Source organism: Canis lupus, chromosome 35 (assembly GCF_011100685.1).
Source record: "Canis lupus familiaris isolate Mischka breed German Shepherd chromosome 35, alternate assembly UU_Cfam_GSD_1.0, whole genome shotgun sequence".
NCBI classification, from domain to species: Eukaryota; Metazoa; Chordata; class Mammalia; order Carnivora; family Canidae; genus Canis; species Canis lupus.
The window spans coordinates 4,889,910-4,909,109 of record NC_049256.1 but is presented as its reverse complement, the minus strand read 5'-3'; the positions used below and the strand labels follow the sequence as shown (position 1 = coordinate 4,909,109).

The 19,200-nt window shown below is 48.8% G+C and overlaps 1 protein-coding gene and 2 long non-coding RNA genes across 6 annotated transcripts in view; 1 reads left to right on the top strand and 2 right to left on the bottom strand.

The window, feature by feature from the left end:
- The window catches only part of SLC22A23 (solute carrier family 22 member 23), a 163,384-nt gene that overhangs the window by 90,586 nt on the left and 53,598 nt on the right, over positions 1 to 19,200 (top strand). The gene's annotated exons all lie outside the window — the stretch shown is intronic.
- Positions 5,067 to 7,609, bottom strand: LOC119877873. Its single transcript, XR_005384221.1, has 3 exons — positions 6,747 to 7,609; positions 5,913 to 6,112; positions 5,067 to 5,759 (listed from the first exon to the last, which is right to left on the bottom strand). It is a non-coding gene; the product is annotated as an uncharacterized LOC119877873 (long non-coding RNA).
- On the bottom strand, positions 16,543 to 17,814 carry LOC102152505. The gene is made up of 2 exons (XR_005384218.1): positions 17,385 to 17,814; positions 16,543 to 16,955 (listed from the first exon to the last, which is right to left on the bottom strand). It is a non-coding gene; the product is annotated as an uncharacterized LOC102152505 (long non-coding RNA).

The window sequence follows — 19,200 nt, the reverse complement described above, 5'->3', positions numbered from 1 at the left end:
CTGGAGAGACTGGACCCTTGCAATGAGCTTTCTTTCCCTTTTGTCGTACACCGCTGTTAGAGTTGAAGCTTGGCGTGTCCACCGTGTCACTGTGCGTGTGCGCGCTTCCCTGTCAGAACAGGACAAGAGGCACTTCTCCTTTCATGACCTACCCTTCCCTGCGGTCCCCATAGGCCCAGGTTTGCTCTCCACCTCTGTTGCCCACCTTCCAGCAGCGGGGGGTTGGGAAAGCTTTCATCTCAACTCTCGTCTCACATATGTCGGGAGAAGCAGCAGCCCTGCCAGTTGGGCCTTGGGTGAGCATCAACCCTGAGCGCTCCTTCCTGCTCTCCTACTTGCTGCTGCCCCAAGGGAACTAGGGCTGCCTCAGGAGGGTCCCACCATCTGCAGAGAGAGACACAGGCCTTGGCATTGTCTTCCTTCACCCTGCCCGTGTGGGGGTAAGCATATCTGATGAGAATATCTCAGAGCCTTGGCCTCCTGACTGCCCACAAGGAAGCACCAAGGCTCCTTGGCTACCACTTTGGTACCAAACAACAAATTATGGCCTCCATGAGGCCAACTGCTGCGGGGGGCAGGGGAGGACTTGGGGGGCTACGTGGGGAGTCTTCCAAGTAGCCAGTGGCACATTCCTGAGCTGAAGCTGGGGCAGGCAAAGAGGAGAGGTTCCTAGAGCTGCTGGGGTTGGGTGGCAATGGAGGTGGGGGAAGAAAGGGCCATTTATCCCGCCACAGTGGCTGCTCCTTAGTTCCGACCGTGCACACGCGGTGACGGCTCCGCCTGGCGCGGCATTCCCAGACGGAACCCCGGGTGGGGAGCCCTGGGCCCGCGCGGCCCGCCCACCCCCGTAAACCTTGAGATTTGTCTTTCTGCCAGCGTGAGCCATAACATCAGATTACTTTTCCCCTTACCTTTTCCTTCTCCCCTCCCCCCCCCCCCAAGAGGCTAAATCCCCCGCATTTTCCACCGTACTCCGATTACACTGCACAAAGAACTCTGGGCTGCGATGCTAACAGGGAGATTGCTTTTCTATGCAGTGTGAGCCTCACAAAAGCCGGGCTTTAGCTTCGGGGCCTCTCCGGCTCTCACTTTCTTTCCTGAAATTCTATACAAATGGCATTAGCCTTTTCCGAGGCCTTTGTTTGCAGCCACTCTGAGAGTACTTTTCAGCTGATGTTGGTTCCTTGAATTTTAAGTGAAATTCGTTCTGATCCGCCTGGTGTAACTTCTTGTAGAGGAAATGCAGGCTCAGGATTGCCAGTTACTAAACGCAAAAGGGATGGCTTTTTAAAAATCTTCCTCTTCCACCAACGAATCGAATGCCTCAGAAAGAGAAGAGCGTGAAAAATTAAAATGCCCTTTGCCGATGCTAACTGACGGCCCTCGGAGCTCCTGAGTGAGAAGGGCTGTCTCCCCGAGGCCCTGAGAAATTCCACTTGCGTCCTCTCCCCGATAGGAAGGTGGCTCAGCCCCCTTGAGGGCTCTGCTCCCCAAATAAAAATCATGATTTGCTTTCTTTAAGTGATACCACTGATTTTGCTGTTACAAACTGGAGTAGAACCGTGACCTCCTAGGTCTGGCAACCAATTTGACCAATTACCCAGATAATCCCGTCTGCACCTGGCCTAGCCTTAGAGCACACGCCGGCGCGCTTCTTCCGTAAAGGGTCAGAAACTCCGTGTTTCAGGCCACGTGGGCCACGCAGCTGGTGTCACACAGCTCGGCACCGGCATTCTGGGCGCACGGCAGCCGCGCACACTCTGGAGTGAATGAGCGTGGCCGAGTTCCAGTGAAACGTTGTTGGCAGACGCTGAAATGTGAATTTCACATAAATTTCACACAAGAAATATTATTCTTCTTTGGGTTGTTTGGAGCCATTTAAAAATGTAAAAACCATTCTTAGCTCACACGCCAAATAAAAATAGGCAGCAGGAGGTGCAAAACAGGCCTCGGGTGGGATTTGGCCCGCGGGTCATAGTTTTCTGAGCTCTGCATTACCCTTGCTCTCAGCCAAAAAGGCTGAGAAATGATTCCAAACTTGATCGTAAAGCAGCATTTTCAAGCCGCACTTCTTAACACATTAGTCAGTAATAAGACCCATTTGGGGGATCCTTCTTAGCATCTTAAAAGAAAAAAAATATAATTTAGTATATGGCACACAGTAAGAGTGTCAGGGGTTGTATCGTGAAACTTTTGTTGCTGGAATGTGTGTACTGGGTCCCCATGTGGAGTACTTGGAAAAAATGTCATGTCAGCCCTGCCCTCCCCGGGCTTTTGTCTACCCCAGGGAACACGGACTCAGAATCAACGGAGTGTTAGGGTTGTTAGCCGACGAGGAGGGTCGGAGGTGAGTGTGCTCGTCTTCTGGCAGGTGTCAGAGGTGTCAAGACTCAGCACAGGTTGACTCTCCTCGGTCTATAGCTGGAGAGAAGTGGGAGCAACAAGCAAATATGTGTCCTGGTGGTATTAGGTTGCACCGCCCACTGAAAATGAGTTTCCTACTTCCATGTTCTGCTTATTTCTAAGTAGTTCTAAGAATCCTTCTTCATCTCTGTCCTCTTCTGCCTCCCCAGACTCAGGGATATTTAAAGTACTCGGTTGGGTGTTCAGTATTCTTCACCAAACAGAAACACAATTGTGTGTGGGAAGAGGGATGATGCATTTTAATCTGATACAAACACCTTATGTCAAACATAACTGTTAGCCTAACTGCAAGCCAGGCTGTGAGGAGGTGGAGGAGGAGGAAGGAAGGACTATTTGGGCCCTATAATAATTCAGGGCCCACGGGGGATGCCTCGTAGGCCATCCACATCCTAGAGAGGGTTCCAGGGCTCTCCTGCGGCTTTGGCTTTGTGTTCTGGTGCTCAGAGCCAGTTGGGCTGAAGAGTGTTCTAGTAGGTAGGATAGGGAGGCAGGAGGCGGGGAGACAGATCCTCAGTTTCCTGCCTTGGGCCAGTTCTAGAAAATGGGAATGGGGAGGAAGAAGGAAAAGCGAGGGATAGAAACCTGTTTGGAGGTTCCCACTGAACAGTGTGAAGCTCCAACTCAGCCCTGTGCTTCCTGGTGCTTGCGGGCAGCCTCCCTGGAGGGCTCTGGGCTTCCTCAGCTCTGAAGGCCTCCACTGAGAGGAAGAAAGGAACAGAGAGTAGCCCTGAGGCCAGCTGGATGCTAGTGCCCGAGAAGTGGGGAATGTTCCACGTAAGAGCCGTGGGGAGAAAAGGAGCACTAGCAGAGCCAGAGGGAGCGTCATGCTTCCGTGTCTCTGGCTCAGATGTTGCTTTGTGGCTTCCGTGTTTACGCAGAGGGAGAAATGTTTACTCTTCTGAAGGGATAATGAAAGATTAGCTTCTATTTCCAGGGTGGTGATGAAGGTTGAAGTGAAGGGTGGAAGGGAAGAGAGCATTAGTGGCTTCCCCTCCAGAACAAAGAATCTAAGGGACACCAGACATCCTCTCCCCTGCCCTGGTCCTGACCTAACTGCTTCTGCCCTGTAGGCTGGTTGGGAGGTCCGCATGGTCAAGGACCCTGACACAGTTACCCTTATGCAGGTGGAAGATTGGGAGCCCTATTTCCCCCGGGGCAGGTGCTCAGTTGGTTTTGGAGGGGACATTGTGGTGAGGTGCCTAGCCTCAGGGGTTTGGCAGGTGGGTCCTGGAAGTAGAGAAAGCACCACACCCAGCTCAGTCTCTGAAACAAGGTGGACACTCAAGGAATTGCTGAGCTGGTAAATGCACAATGGCAGGATGCGTCTTCTGTCAACAGGACCAGTGCCCTATGTGTGTGCTCACTTAGATGCACAGATGGGAGCCAGGAACCAGGCAGTGGCCTAGCGAAATACAGAATCGTGAGAGGAAAATGAGTAAGATACAGACTGCTGTTGTCATTCTAAGCCAATGGCCACAAGTCCACCAGAGCACAGCCTTGCAGATGCAAGAGGGTAAAACAGAAGCTCGCGGAAAATGTGGCCCCTGCTCCAGGGAAGATGGTAGTTGGGCTTGGGTGTAAAGTTAGGGCTCCACCCCATAAATGGGAGTCATTGTAGCAGGCAATGCTCAGGAAGCAGCTCTGTCCCTCCCTTCTCCACTTCCTTCCTGCCTTCCGCGAGTGCAGAACACCTACGTGTTATAGGCACTGAGGCTCAGAGACACGGTATTGAAGATGTAGGACGGTGTCCCCGTAGGTCTAGGGCAGAAGAGCTACGTCCCATTACGCAGATAATCAGTTACGTCCCCCAGGTGTGACAGGTGCTATGTATGAAAGAATGTGGGAAGACCTGATCTAGATCATGAGGCGGAGAGAAAAAGGCTACAGGGACATGGAGGGTTAGCGATGGGGAAGGACAGGAGAAGCGCATCTGGGCAGAGGCTTCGGCCACAAACGTCCTGAGGCTGGGCAAGCAGACCAGCTCAGCATGGGGACAGGCAGAGAGGGAGAGGACATGGGCCAGGGATGGCTTGGGAGGAAGAAGACAGGGTCCGGAAGAATCACTAGGTGTCCAGCATGAGCTGTGAGTGGGAGCAGGTGCTTCTTACTAAGGAGGGGGAGCTGGAAGAGAAACAGTGTGAGAGCTCCAAGAGACCCAAACAGAGATCCAAGCCGCTGGGAAATTCATGGGGTGGTTGAGTCCGGCTTCCGGTTTCCCAGGGAAATGAGCAGGTGTTGCTGTTGCAGTTGGATTCCATACTCTATATCCAGCTCTGCTATTAGACATAAGCTCTGGGGCAGCTCACGAGTTAGCAGGTACAATCCTCAAGTCCCTCATCCAGCTGGCATGTACCCGGGGCCCATTCTGGGTCGGTTGTACCTAGATCTTGGGGTCTTCCTGGGAGGACCTGACCCTGAAGCAAGTCAGGGTTCATCTGAGGAGATAAATACCTACGCATTTTAGATAAAGTGACTGTACACAATGGGAAGAAGCCAAATGTGTGGCGGTGAAGCAGGGGGGAAGGTAACTCATGGTGTAGCTGAGTCCCACCTCATGCCCTCGAGAAATATCACACTTTAAAGGTTTTATTTATTTGTGTTAGAGAGAATGCAAGTGGAGGGAGGGGCAGAGGGAGAGAGAGACTCTCACGCAGGCTCCGACGTGGGGCTCGATCCTATGATCCTGAGATCGTGACCTGAGCCAAAATCAGAGTTGGTCGCTCAACAGACTGAGCCACCCAGATGCCCCAAAACATCACATTTTAAGAGCATATTTAATGCTTGAGGAAATGTTTGCAGTGTTGTGCTAAATAAGGAGAGCAAGCTGATAACCAGTTTTGTTTTTTAAATAACTCTAACAGATCAGGAGGGAATACTCTGGAATATGAACACTGGGCATTTGGATTATTGGTGATTCACTTAATGTAGACTTACCTATATTTTCAAAATGTCCTACAGTGCTGTGTGTCTTAATGTTTAAAGTTAAAATGTGTGTGTTGCTCTTTAAATGCTACAAGGGGGTGGACGCTGTATGTCAGATGAGTGTCCTGACCCCAATCAGTTGTACCAGGTCCTAGGATCCCTGAGCTGGATGTTGCAAGGTGGGTAACATTTGTTACCAGGAGGATTAGGATTAGCAAAGGCATCATAGAAAATAGACCGGAAGGCAGTCAGCAGGATGGCAAGGGAAGGAGCGCAGCTCAGGTGCAGCGCCTGGGTGGTGGTGGGAAGGTGGAGCGAGAAGAGTCGCTGCAGATGCTGGAATTCTAGTGACCGTAGGAGTGAGATGCCAGTCTGAATAGCAACCTCATCGTTGACGAATGATCTTGTAAGCTCTGTGACAAAAGATTTGGATGAGGTGAAGGACCCCACCTGAGCTGGAGCCGTATGATAGAAATAAGGTGGATCTAAGAGGATCTGTAGGGAGAAAGCTTGTGCGATCTAAAGACTGGGTCCAGGTAGGGAGAGGAAGAGGCCCCAGCTCTTACCTGGGTCATTAAGTGGTGCATATGCCATCAACACACAGAAGAAGAGGTCAGTAGAGGGGTTGACTTCTATGCGGGGGGCAGCAGGCAGCGGGGAGGGTGGCCATGGTGAATTTAGTTCCAGATGTTCAGTACTGGGTTTTCAGTGTGGCAGAGACTTACAAGCAGAAATGCAGAGCTGGAACTTGGAAGACAGTTGTGACCTATGGCAGGGCAAGGCGGCCTCACTCACATACCAGAGGGGAGCCCGTGCCTCTAAGCGAGAGCAGCCCGTCTCTGGCTTCGAGCAGGTAACAGTGGGGAAGAGGTTCAGAGGGACCAGGGTGAACTGGTTATAAATGGAATATTTTATTTATTTTATTTTATTTTATTTGTTTTTATTTGTTTTGTTTTATTTTATATTTTATTTTATTTTTTTTTTTTATTTTATTTGGTTAAAGATTTTATTAAGTAATCTCTACACCCAACACGGGGCTTGAATATACAACTCTTGAAGATCAAGGGTCCCATGTTCTACCGACTGAGCCAGCCCGGCGCCCCTGGAACATTTTAACTACTGGCATGGAAGCTCCTTGTAGCATAGGACAGCTGACAGTGAGCGTCGGTTCCATGTCACTTCTGGGTCATGTGGTGTATTCTCCAAAATCAAAGAAGCATATAGCAAACTACATGCTGTAGAGACTAGGAAACCCCCAAATAAGGGAGAGGCTCAGCTGTATATACAGCAGGTTATATGTGTAAAACCAAGAACTGAAATCTGTTTAGCATCAGGGAGGCCGGTTCTGTTACAGTGATCATCTGGGGCAGAACCGTTTCTAAACAATGGAAGGGTATTACCGTAGTCAGCTGCTCTGACCGTGTGGACCATGCCGCCTCGCATCTGGGTGCGTACAAGTCCCACTCCCCATCCTGGGAAAGACGGCGTGTACGTGTACTTTCTTTATGAGTTAGAAGTGAGTGGCGTCCTGCTAAGAAACTATTTTCCCAGGATGAGTAAAGATGGATTGCATGAAACCCAAACATGTGTCTTCGCTTTTGTTTCTCAAACGCTGCAATCTCTGTGGCCATTGAAACACCTCTGTGCTCATTCCCCAAATGCTGATGCCTGGACTCTTCTGGATTTGAGGGCATAATAGAAGTGACATTAATGTGGAAGAGAATAAAGAATTCTGACAAAGCCATAGATTCTTCACATTTGGATTGGGTCATATTTATTACAGACTTAGCAATGGATCTTTGTCAGGCATTGGGTGATAAATAGCCATTTTCTTTGTATAATGGAAGGTTGCTCAGGGAGGGGTCCCCTTGTTTCCTGGCACTTAAAACGTATGGAATGATTTACCGAGAGTAGAGAGATGGTTGCCTCAGCTCAGGTTCCCAGAGCTGCCAGAAAAACTCATGTTTCCTGTGCATTTGCTTCGAGCTACCCAAGCCCCTTTATTCTGTTCTAAGGAGACAGTGGGCTGATAGCTTGCGAGAAGCTTGTTCCTGAAGCTAGAAAGACCGAAGGTTGTGATATTGAAGAGTGTGTCCAATTACTTTAATACGCTTTAAGTTTGAAATTGGTTCTTCTAAGATGTGTGGTCCATTTCTACCTCTAGAAGAAGGATCTTTCTGAATCACTTTTTGGCATCCAAATTAGTTTTGCTTTAACCTTCAATGGAACTCCAAACATTCTAGGATTGTTCTTGGTTGTCCAGGGAACTTAGAACCCATGCTGTCTGCTTCCAGAGCCCAGGATCTTAACCACATGGTTTGGTTGAACACCATTTCTTATAGGCTTTGAACTTCTCAGTAGAGCATTTATTGGATTTGTTAAAATGGGGGCTTCTATATATATGTTGTGTTTTATTTCTCACTGAAAGCAAAGGCAGAGAGAGAAAAGATGGCAAATGGAAAGATTTGACCAAGCCCAGTGTTGGGGACCCACATGTTTTCTGTTATTTCTTACACTTTTTTACTATACAGTTGATCCTTGCACAACACAGGTTGGAACTGCATCAGTCTACCTATACATGCTTGTTGGGTTTTGTTTTTTTTTTTTTTTTTTAAGAAAATACAGAGCAGTACTATAAATGTATTTTCTCTTATGATTTTTAATAACACTCTTTCTCTATACTTTATTGTAAGAAAACTATGCATAAAACATATACAAAATGTAAATGCGAATTTACCATTTATGTTACCAGTCAACAGTAAGCTATTGGTAGTTAAGTTTGGCGGAGAAAGTCAAGAATTGTATCTGGATTTTCAACTGCATTGGAGTGTCCGTGCCCCTTAACGCCTCATTGTTCAAGAGTCAACAGTACTTGAAATATTTCATGATTTAAAAAAATTTTTGAGTTCAATTTTAACCTCCTTTGTATTTACATTTTCTCAAGAATGTTTGCAAAGTGTCCTTATTTCAACACTTTAACATCAGAGTTTAGATCAGTGCTTCCGATAGAACACTTGGAATGTGACTAGTGCCACCGAACCACTACATTTTTTAAATTTTATTTAATTTTAATTAAGTTAAAATTTAAATAGTCGTATGTGGTCACCATATTGGACAGGTGCAATTCTGGAAGAAAAAGCTGCAGCAACTAGGCTATTTCTTCAATGCTATCAGACACCAGGCTGTATATTCTAATTTGTGTGTCATTCCTCAGCAAAAAAAAAAAAAAATCCTCTTAAAAGATTGTAGGAATTAACGAACCAAGTCTAAAATGTACTAAAGGAAATAATGTCCTAAATATTTATAGAGTATGAGTTCCTTCCTGTTCCCTCTTGTATTTCTACTTGTCCTTTTCCAAACGAAACCTTTTTCTCCCTTCCTGTTGTGTAAGAGCTGCTCGCTTAGCAGGTACTAGTGTTTGACAATGATTAGCTCTTCACTAGGTTTAACGACATCCTAGTCCCTGTGGTCATCAGTCAGTGTCATTAGGTTTGGAAGCAGATGGACAATTCAAGAGCAACCTATGGTCCTTAGACATTTGGCTGGTTGCTGAGTGTGTAATTATGTCTCAGCAAACACTGGATAGAGGCCTCGTCGATAAGTGTAGTTTACTAAGGGCTGATCTCGTTAACAGTCATGGTGATAACTTGTGCTAGTCTTACTGAAAAGAGATGACTAAAAGGAAGCTAGTGTGTTTGGAAGGTGGGGTTGTTTGCTTTGTTGTTAAAGGATAAATATGGTGTTTAAAATCAAAAGGTGTGAGTTCAAGTTCTAAATATTATAAACCATATGACTGGAGCCTGTTTGATAACCAGCCTCCTGGGGGCCACCCTGTGAAATGAGAACGACTCTTGTTTCTGTGACAAGAATGTAGTTAGTTAGGCATAAATGCAGTGATGCAGGTGACTGCATTTGCTAATGAAGGATCCAGACTATACCACTGTGGCATAAGGATTATTTTGTGATGAAGGCATTTGAGAATGGACAGATGCAGGAAGAAGCTTTCTCCGCACTCTGCTGACAGCCTCGAAGCAGATCCTTCCAAAAGAATTCAACGGTCAGAAATCCTCCTTTAAGAGAAGCTTCCCTTCCAGACAAAAAGCATGACTCCTGTCCCCCGAGATGAGAAATTGCTCAGACTTTACTAAGACAAACCTTACATTCCAGTACTTTCACTCATCTATCTTGCGGTCATTTCCTACCATTTATCGTTCCTTAAAACCCTAACTCCCTCCCCATGTTAAGACGGTATATAATCCCTAAATTCTAACCACTTCTCTAAGCCACCTTCTTTACGAGCCCTTGCATACTCACCTTCACCAGTAAACTTTGTCTTTTCTCTTGCTAACCTATTGTTAGTTTAATTCACCAGCCCTGATGATTGAACCTAAGAGGATATAGAAAAGTTTTTCCTCCCCAACAGTAACAGGTGTTCCTCATGCAGTGGTGGTTTGAGGTAGATGGAAAATCCCGGCAATTTTGCTGACACTTAAGGACAAAAGTTCGTAACCTTGAAGGTACATCAGAATCTCTTGGATCCCCCTGTTAAACTCTGGCCTCAGGGGGCTCTATCCTATAAGTGTCTTGGTTCCATAGGTCTGGGCATAGGGCCCCACGGAAATCTGATGCAGAGGGTTAAAGAAGCCGCACTTGGAGGATGCTTTCAGGGACCTCTGTACATAGGAAGACCAGAAAGTATAGGGGATGACCTGGGGTGGCCTCCCTTGCATGGCTTCTGAGGCTCATTGTACTTCATTCTGCATTTCAAGTTTAGTATTCGGTTGCCTAAATGAAATGAGATATTCTTTTTAGTTTTGCTTTATCTCCATTTGTTAGCTACTGTGAAATAACAAAAATTCAACTGCGTAGGTTTTAAAGATCTAAGTGGCCTTATTGATTGATTCATGATGCAGGCAGCACCCGTGTAGCAAGTACCGGGGAGCTTCAAGGAGTTGGACACAAATAAAGGTTTTGTAGGAAGGAAGAAGGAAGACAGGACAGGGAAGTAATTGGCAAAACAAAGGACTGTTTTAGGCCAGGTCACCTCCTTTAGGGGAAAGAGCAAGGGGTCTTATTAGTAGATTACTTCAGCCTCCTTTGGGAGGACAGAGAGGGCCCTGGAGACAGATGACCTGATTGGTGGTGACCAGAAAATTCCTGACTGGCTGGTGAGGAACCACATTCCTGGGAGAGGTTGAAACTACAATCAGATTAGATACTAAGCCCCAGTTTGGTGATGTGGCCTGGCAAGAGTGACTCCATTTTGGGCCTCTGGTTTTCTCTCCGACAGTACACAAAGGCTTCTTGAAAGAGCGATGTTATGTCAAGGAGACATATATCCGTAAAATATCAAGCCGTAACAGGTTTGATTTGAAATTCAAGTTCCACTGGAACCAGGACGCAGGGATGCAAGGGCTCCTGGCTCCGAGGTCCCCAGCGGGCCGCCAACAAAATCCAAAATCCACAGGCAGAGAGATGAGGGTATGTCCCAGAGAAAACTTAGTTTTTGTCAGCATTTTGTTTTAAGCTGGTGAATCAGGACCTCAGCTCCCTGCATTTTGACCTCAGTCTGTGCTTTCCAATTAAGTTCTTCTCTCTGATGTTAGGCAGAGGACCGGGACTCATCTAGAATTTAAACCAATACCATCTACCTAGAAGGACAAAAGGCTCCTAGCGTAGGAGTTTTTGAGCTTAGATTATCTTCCTAACTCTGCAAGGCACATTGCGTCCTCTCCCCGAGAATTGAAATACGTTTAATCACTTGAGCCCTAGGAGTTGTTAGGAAATGACAGAAGGACATGGAGCTTGGTTATATGGCTTTGCAAAAAAAAAAAAAAAAAACTGTTAACTTTTCTTTTTAAAGACTTGATTTGGGTGGTTTATTTGCATAACGCACATCACACAGGTTGGATTTGGTTCTTCTAAGACCAGATGCGGGGGAGGCAAGGCCTGGGCTGGGAGGTTTCTCCCCTTGTGCTTTCCCCTCGGCTTCTTCTCGCCCCCTGCCCCCACCCCGCCCCACCCCCAATGCAGGCGGGAAAGCTTTGGTCACACATGGAGATGATAAATGAATTGTTCATTTGGTTTCTGCTCTTTTGCCTCCTCCTCTTCTGTCAACTTGGTCAAAGGCAACCCAGCGTGAATCAGAAGTGCTGGCTGAACATTTACCCCCAGACGTCTGGGATCGTTTTGTGTGACAACATTTACATTTGAATGTCGCCTGATACCGCAGAAATGATTAACCAGTGCCCACTGCACTCCCATCCAAAGTGCAGTAATGGAATGGCTTTTTCTGTGTTTTTATGTTCTGGACCAAAGAGAGAGGGGGTGAGAGGACAAAACAAATCCACTAAGAAATTTTCCAGTGAGGCCTGACAGTTGTCTTGCTAAACATGAGCTTCACGTGTGCCCTCAAGACTTCGTCTTGCACCATGTGAGAAGTAGGCTTTTAGAATAAAATCTTTTGAACAAAAAAAAAAAAAAAAAAAAAAGAATTTCTGTGGCGTAACCTTTCTAGACTTTAAATCCTTTGTGTTGACTATTTTCCTCTCAACTTGATAGGAAAGAATGGTTTCTGGGAGGCTCTTTCCACTGTGCCTCGTCAGGGCATCTATGAGTCGGGTCAGGCTGTCCGCGGCCTTGGTGTATACTTCACAAAGTACTGTGTGTTCTCAACATTTTTTTCCTTCAGAACCAAGAACTCGAAGGAGCCGTATAACCCCTGACTTCACAGCAGGCCATTTTTAATAGTATGAACCGATCGGAAGGCATCGTTGCATGCAAAATGTGATGTTAATGACCGTGTGTCTACAGAACATGAAAGATGGGGCTCCTTACCCTTCAGCTTTCTCCCTAAAGAAGGAATGCAGTGTGAAAACACTACTCTTTTAAACATAAATACTCTAAACTTAAATGACTTCCATTCTCCAAATGCTAAATGTGTCCATTCCAAATGGATCTCCATCAAAATCCACAGATACCTTGGGAAGGTCTGTGTTCGGTACATTGTGGGGCTGTGCTTTCCCCATCAACCCCGTCTGTTTTCCATAAGAATTGTGCTCTGTTGCTCTGTAAATTTGCTATGGCAATTGTCCCATCCTTTTTCACAAGAGACCGTGGAAATCTCCCCCCCACCTCCCCTTTACACAGTAGGTCATTCAGCAAGGCCTTTATACTGTGGTTAGAAATCCAGTCATTTTGGAAGTTGCCATTCTTATGCAAAAAGTCCCCAAGTTTTGCAAGAGTTAGAAACTTCTACAAAAGTTCTTTTATGTCATGGTTACCTGGAACTAAAGGGGCATTTTGGTCACAGCCTCTGTTATGGTTGTGAGCGGACCCCCTGGCCAGCACACAGTTGGTTAGTGTCCTTGAATTACACTGATGTGCTGTTTCAAGGCGTTAGAGCGGACATTCCAGGCATGCTGCCGAATGTCATCATTTTCTTTCATTCCTGCTCTAGTTCTTGCAGACAGTACCTACGATCCTTTTATAAGAGAGACATGCGTATGTTAAGTACCCTGCTTAATGCCATGTACCTGTTACTTGGAAGATGGAAAGTCCAACCAGCTTCAAAGCTTCCATTCTCTCCACTGCCTTCCCCACCCAGCCTGTCTCTCTTGGATAAAACTCTTTTTGTAGGCGAGCCTGTGGGAAAGCAAGAGAAAGAAGGTAGCTTCTCGTGGATATAGTCGTATTTAATCCCGTACATCTGCATCAGGAACCTGGCCTTTGGGCAGATGCTCTGAGGCATGATGAGTTGGAAAGCTGAGGCTCTCACCCCAGGAGGGATGGGGCCAGGGCTGGGAACTCAGCTGCACCTGGGGAGTGGGCAGGAAACACAAAGCTTTATAGCGAAGCTTGACACAGTCTTTGAAGATAGACCATCATCTGTCTCCATCAAAGGCCTCCGTGCATGGTGCTCGGTTGTTGGAGTGGGGGTAGGGTGGGGAGGCCAGGGGAAAGCCTACCAGTTTTACTTTTAATCAGAATTGGCGGGGAGTTTTAAGGGATGTGAAACCCCCATCGGCAGGCAACAAGCTGGCATGGATTTTAGTTGTGGTGGGTATAATAGCCACAAAGCCATCGTGTGGGCTAAGGAATGACTGCCTACCCTCTCCTTTGACCCCACTGTTCTCTCTTGTGTTCTCTCCCCAGCCCACCATCTGGCACCACCACCACGTCTCTTAGATTTCAGCTTAGGGATTTCTGTTCTCTGTTAAGCCCTCCTGGATCCCCCAATCCGCTTCCTGAGGCCCCTTCCTTGGTATCTCTGTTGCCTCTTACTCTCCATCTCAGCATTCTTAATGGCGTAGCACTCTGGGCTGGAAAGAGCCAACATTCTCAGACAAAAGGAAGAAATCCAAAAGTCTGCCGTCTTCTCATATAACTGAGCACTTTTGACTTTGCACAGGCTTTCCTTTCTCGAACAGCATTGTTCCTTTTCAATAAAAATCACCAAAAATTATCACACAATCTTTAAAAAATGTTACGATTTTAGGAGTGCAACTGTAGGGGAGGAAAGATCTTTTTCCTCTACCCTCTTAGGTCCAGTGTCTGGGGCCGTGTAAGTTAAACTGACAAAAGGCATACAGATTTTATTTGATGGTAATATTTTAATTTTCGTGTGTACACAAAGTCTCACAGAAAAGAAAGTAAAACCCCAAAGAAGGGGTTAGCCTTCTCACTTAGGCCTGAGAGCTTATTATATAATTTTAACGAAGAGCGGTAATATAGGGGGAGGTTGCCTTCAAAAGGAAAGAGGTTCAGACCTCTAGGGCTGGCACTTTGTGGAGATATAACTCTGTAGGGGAAGTAGTAGGAGATAAGGCCGTGTTATGAGGACTCAAGTCGGTGTCACCTCCGGTGACAAGAGTCATCTCGTTTCCTCTTCCTGGGACAAGAGAGGGAAAGGGACACCTTCACAAAGAAAAATGTATCGCCCTGCCTTTAGGCAGAAAGGAGGAGGAGGGCAGAGACGCTTTGCCTGTATCTGCTGTTTCTCAGCTGCTTGAGCTCAAAACCAGTGCTTTTACCAAAGTGGCATGTCCTGGGGTGGCATCCTCACATGGCCAACCTTCCTCTTCCAGATGAGAAAACTTAGTCCCCGGGGGACTATCCCACACTGGCTGTCTACACCCTTCACACACCCCATGCACAGCAGCACGCAGGGAGTACGGACCCGGGAGTCCTGCCTTCCCTCCTGCTACCTCCCCCGCGGGGCTCACAGAGACCTGGGCTTCAAATCTGCCCCTTCCCTCTAGCAGCTGCTGTGTGAGGAGCCCGTCGGGGGCCTTTGCTGGACTTCACGTGAGGACATTCCCGCCTCCCAAAGCGGGGGGGGGGGGGTCCTGCAGATGCCGTGTAAGCAGGACGTGGGTGAGGTCCCTCTCCCCGCTGCACGTGAACCTGGCTGCGTCACCGAGCCTGGCCAAGCCCGCTTCATCCCATCCATACAGAACAGACCTAATAGCTGCCCTGCAGGGGTGAAGAGAAAAGAAGAATAAAAAGAAAAGGGGCCGAGCGCAGTGACTGACAGGTGCCTGCCCTGTGTAAGGGCCAGGTGCCATCACCGCGGCCCGGCCCCACTGGAGCAGCTCCGTGAACGCTCCACCTTAAGCAGCAGATACGGCGGGGGGCCCGAGTGGGGGCCCGAGTGGGGGCCGAGGTGCCCTCTAATGATGGGCCCGCGGCCTCTTACATTGTAGAGGGGCTTTGGGGAGCTCGCTGCATTCGTGTCCGGTGCAGAGAGCCCTCAGAGGTTCCATTCACGACAGATGCCGGTGGCCTCACGTCAACCTGTTTAATGCAACCTGCGGTCCTTTCTCAATTAACCAGATTTTCTGGCTCCCGTGGAAAATCGTGCCTCTCTCACTTTTGCTGTTTGCATTCAGCAAACATTTGTGGAGCATCTGGCAGCTGCTGAGCGCAATGCTAGGCAGTACGAAGGACGCAGAGAAGAGCGAGCAGGGCTCTCGTGGTCGCGGAGGCCACGGCTGCACGGGCCAAGGCAGAGGAAGAGATTCCGGAACGCGTGGCGCCGCCCCTGGGGTCCAGAGGGAGGGTGTCACATCTGGCAGGGTGGCCTGGGAATTGGCGAGGGAAGGTGCAGGGACAGCTGGGCCGCGGGGGCTGGGAGGGGATTTGAGGGGGCAGGGGGCCGGGAGCGGCGGGGACCGGTGTCGTGGGAGAGCCGCGGGCTGGGCAGGCGGGTGCGGAGGCCGCGTTCCGGGTGGACGTGACCCGGCCTCGCTAGCCACCCTGCGGTGTAACAGCTGTGCGCAGCTGTGCGGTGGGGTCCGCGATCCGCCACAGGCTCGGACATGTCCCGGGGCCAGCTCCTTGGGGAGCTCAGGGAGCGGCCCAGGTAACCGGCCACACGCCGGAGGAGGAAGCATGCCGGCACACACACACACACACACACACACACACACACACACACACACCAGCACCTGAGCTTGGTGCCCCGGGGTCGGGACCTGAGCCTGCAGCCGGAGGGCGCGCTCCCCCCTGCGCAGGCCAGGCCCCTGCTCGGCTGGGCCCGGACAGACAGCTGCCTCGAGGCCACACTGCGGTGCGTCACCGTAGGCTTCGCCCGGCGGAGCAGGAGCTTGGCAAACACGGGGCCCTCGGCTGCGGAGGGCCCTAAGCCTCACTTGAAGCTTATAACGAGCCACTCAGCCTGTACCGGCCGAGCCCACACTGTACAAGCCGCAGGGCGTGGCTGTGACCAACACGGTACGGCCTGTGCGGGTCCCCGGGGGCGACCTCAGAGCTGTGCCCGCGGAGGCTCTTCTCCCACTTGGGAGGAGACACTTGGCCACAGAGGACGCGTCGTCTCCTCGTCTCCCCACCCGCACCCCACGCGCAGGAAGTTCAAAGTCCAGCAGCAAGTCAGACAAACTGGAAACAAGACGGCCCGCGGGCAAGACGGCGCCGGATGCAAGGGCCTCTCGGAACCTCCTGCTCACTTCTGCCGAGAACCCTCCACTTCACTTGGGTTGAGAGGAAACCACTCGTGCTCCTTCTGGCCCGCGGATCCCCTCCCCGCAGACCTAGTTCTCGTGAATCCCTCCCCAGCTGTTGGCCTGATGTGACCTTTTCTTTATTGGGTGATGCTCTTAAGGCTAAATATAGTGCCAAGGGGTTTTCCACTCTGGTGGAGGAGGAGAGAGCTCATTTTAATGGACATATGTCACATCAAGTTTGATCTTTGCTTTTATTGCAATCTCCATTTAAAAATAAACCAGAAGCAATCCAGGGGACATGTGTTGTCCAGAGGCCACGTAGTAAAGCCCAGCGAGCCCCGGGCTTGGAACACCCGCTTGCTCTTGCTGCTGCCAAGTAACCCCGCGACCTTACGTTCCCCTTGAGTGGAATGAGCAGTTTGGGCAAGGCTCAGTGGCTGCAGGCCGGCAACGCGTGGCCGGACCCTGACCCTGGGCATGTTTTGTGTGACCCAGACAGTGTTGTCTTGTCTAATGGAATTTAAAGGTCTGTAATCCAGGCAAGCACTGGGTGGTTCGCCTCAGGCCCCACCCCTCACACCAGGTTCTTACCCACGGGGCATTTGACTCCACCAGCCCTGGTGGATGTTCTCTGAGTTTCCTTTCCTGTGAAATAGACGGAGAAAATAGATTTCTTTGCAATTCCAGGTCTTTTATGCCCCTGCCTGCCTTGCCTATCAGGCAGTTTTCCTATCCTAGTGATAGGGAAAAAAAAGCAAGCATCCAGCCCCTCCAAGGCCAGTCAGCCAACAGGTGTTAGGAGCTGTAACTAGCTTTGTTTTGTTCTATTATCCATATGCTAATGCTTTGGAGGGAGAGTTAATCCTGGTGTATACAACTGCCTGCAGGGTTCAGAGCAATGATTTTCAAAGTGCGGCCCCTGAACCTGCAGCATCTGCATCACCCGGGAACTTGTTAGAAATGCAGATTCTGAGACCCTGCCTTGGCCCCCCCCTGAATCCAAATCCCCACAGGCCTAGGGCCTGGAAACTTATGTTTTGTCACCTTGAAAATGCAACGATGAACCCTACCTACCTCATAGGGTGAGAGGAGGATGAAGTGATCCAGTATGGGTAAAGTCCACTGCAGTGGGTCTGAACTTTGAAGATCATCGGAATCACTGCAGGGCTGGCGAACACGGCTTGCTGGACTCAACCCCAGATGCTGATTTGGTAGATCTGGAGAAAGGCCCTCAAATTTGTATTTCCATCATGCTCCCGGGTGATGCCTATGCTGCTGGTGTTGGTGGTCCACGCTTGAGAAGCAGTGTTCTAAGATCACCCGTGTGATAAGTCATCGGGGGAAACTCAGGGAGTGAGAAGGGGTAAGGATTACTATTCGGCATAGACTGAGCTTCCCTGATGCAGTGCCACTTGGGCAGAGACCCTACGGAAGGGAGGAGAGACCCATGTGACTCTGGGGACGGTGTCCCAGGCACAGGGATGGCCAATAAGGGCAACAAGGAGGCCACTGTAGCCAGAGTGGCCTGAAGGAGGGGAAGGGAGGCAGATGACGATGTCGGAGTGGGGGGGGGTGGGGGGTGGAGATCACCTGAGGTCTTGAGTAATCGCAGAAGGCTCTGTTTTGCTGAGTGCAGTGGAAGGGTGACGTGACATGTGAAATTATCCATCACCCGGAGTGATCATGATTATATACTGCGGCCTCTTCCAAATTAACTACATTTCTAGGTAAAGAAATCACACTCGTTGGTGAATAAAAGTCCTTTACAAGATAATTCAAGGTGAGAAAATGAATACTGGAATCAGAAAACCAAATCAGCATTTCGAGGCCCCCAATGAAATCATGGATGTGGGCATTGATCATCAGAGGATCAAAACCAGCAGCAAGAATATTAGTGAATGATTCCAGGACGGGAGGCTGAGATGCGCCCCCGCCCCCCATGGCTGATTAATCTTCACATCATTTGAAGCAGATGTGCCTCCTGGGTGCTGCGACAGGAAGTGCAGGCCCACCCAGGAACCCTTCTTACCTACAACGTTGAACTGGAGTCCAACCAGATCTTTAGGTCTAGCCTCCAGTTTCGGGTATGAAAGAACCACGGGAAGGTAATCCCATAAACCCAGAACCCGTCTGGCTTCTTCGACAGGACAGTGCCATGGAGGAGAAGGAGATGGGGAGAGGCTTCCCTAGCTTGAAAGAAGCCTAAGAGATGTGCAACATATAGACCCGATTTGGACCTGATTTTTAAAAGTACAACCAGATGGAGACTTTTTTGAGGAAATTGAATAATGTGGACACAGACTGGATATGAAATAATATTAAAGAATTATGGTTGATTTTGTTGGATGTGATGATGTCTTTATGTAAGGAAGCGTCCCCTTTTTATAAAGAGCCATCCATACATTCGTATTTAGAAATGGAAAGACCTGATATCAAGCGTTTGACTTAAAATATTTTTTTAAAGACTTTATTTATTTATTCATGAGAGACACACAGAGAGGTCTAGAGACACAGGCAGAAGGAGAAGCAGGCTCCATGCAGGGAGCCTGACATGGGACTCGATCCCGGGTCTCCAGGATCACGCCCTGGGCTGAAGGCAGCGCTAAACCGCTGCCCTTGATTTAAAATATTACAGGAAAGATTGAAAGAGAGAAAAGAAACAGAAGAACCAAGAGAAGCAAAGCATTGATCGTTGCTGACCCTAGCAGATGGTATATGGGGATTGATTACACTCTTCTCTCTTCTTCTCGAATATGCAAACTTTCAAAAGTTTTTTTACAAAGTACAGATACAAGAGAAGATGGGAAGATGAGAAAATAAGGAAAGAGGAAGGCCTCGTTTAGAAGGACTAAGTCACTAATAATTCTTCCCTATTTAGAAATGTTATTCC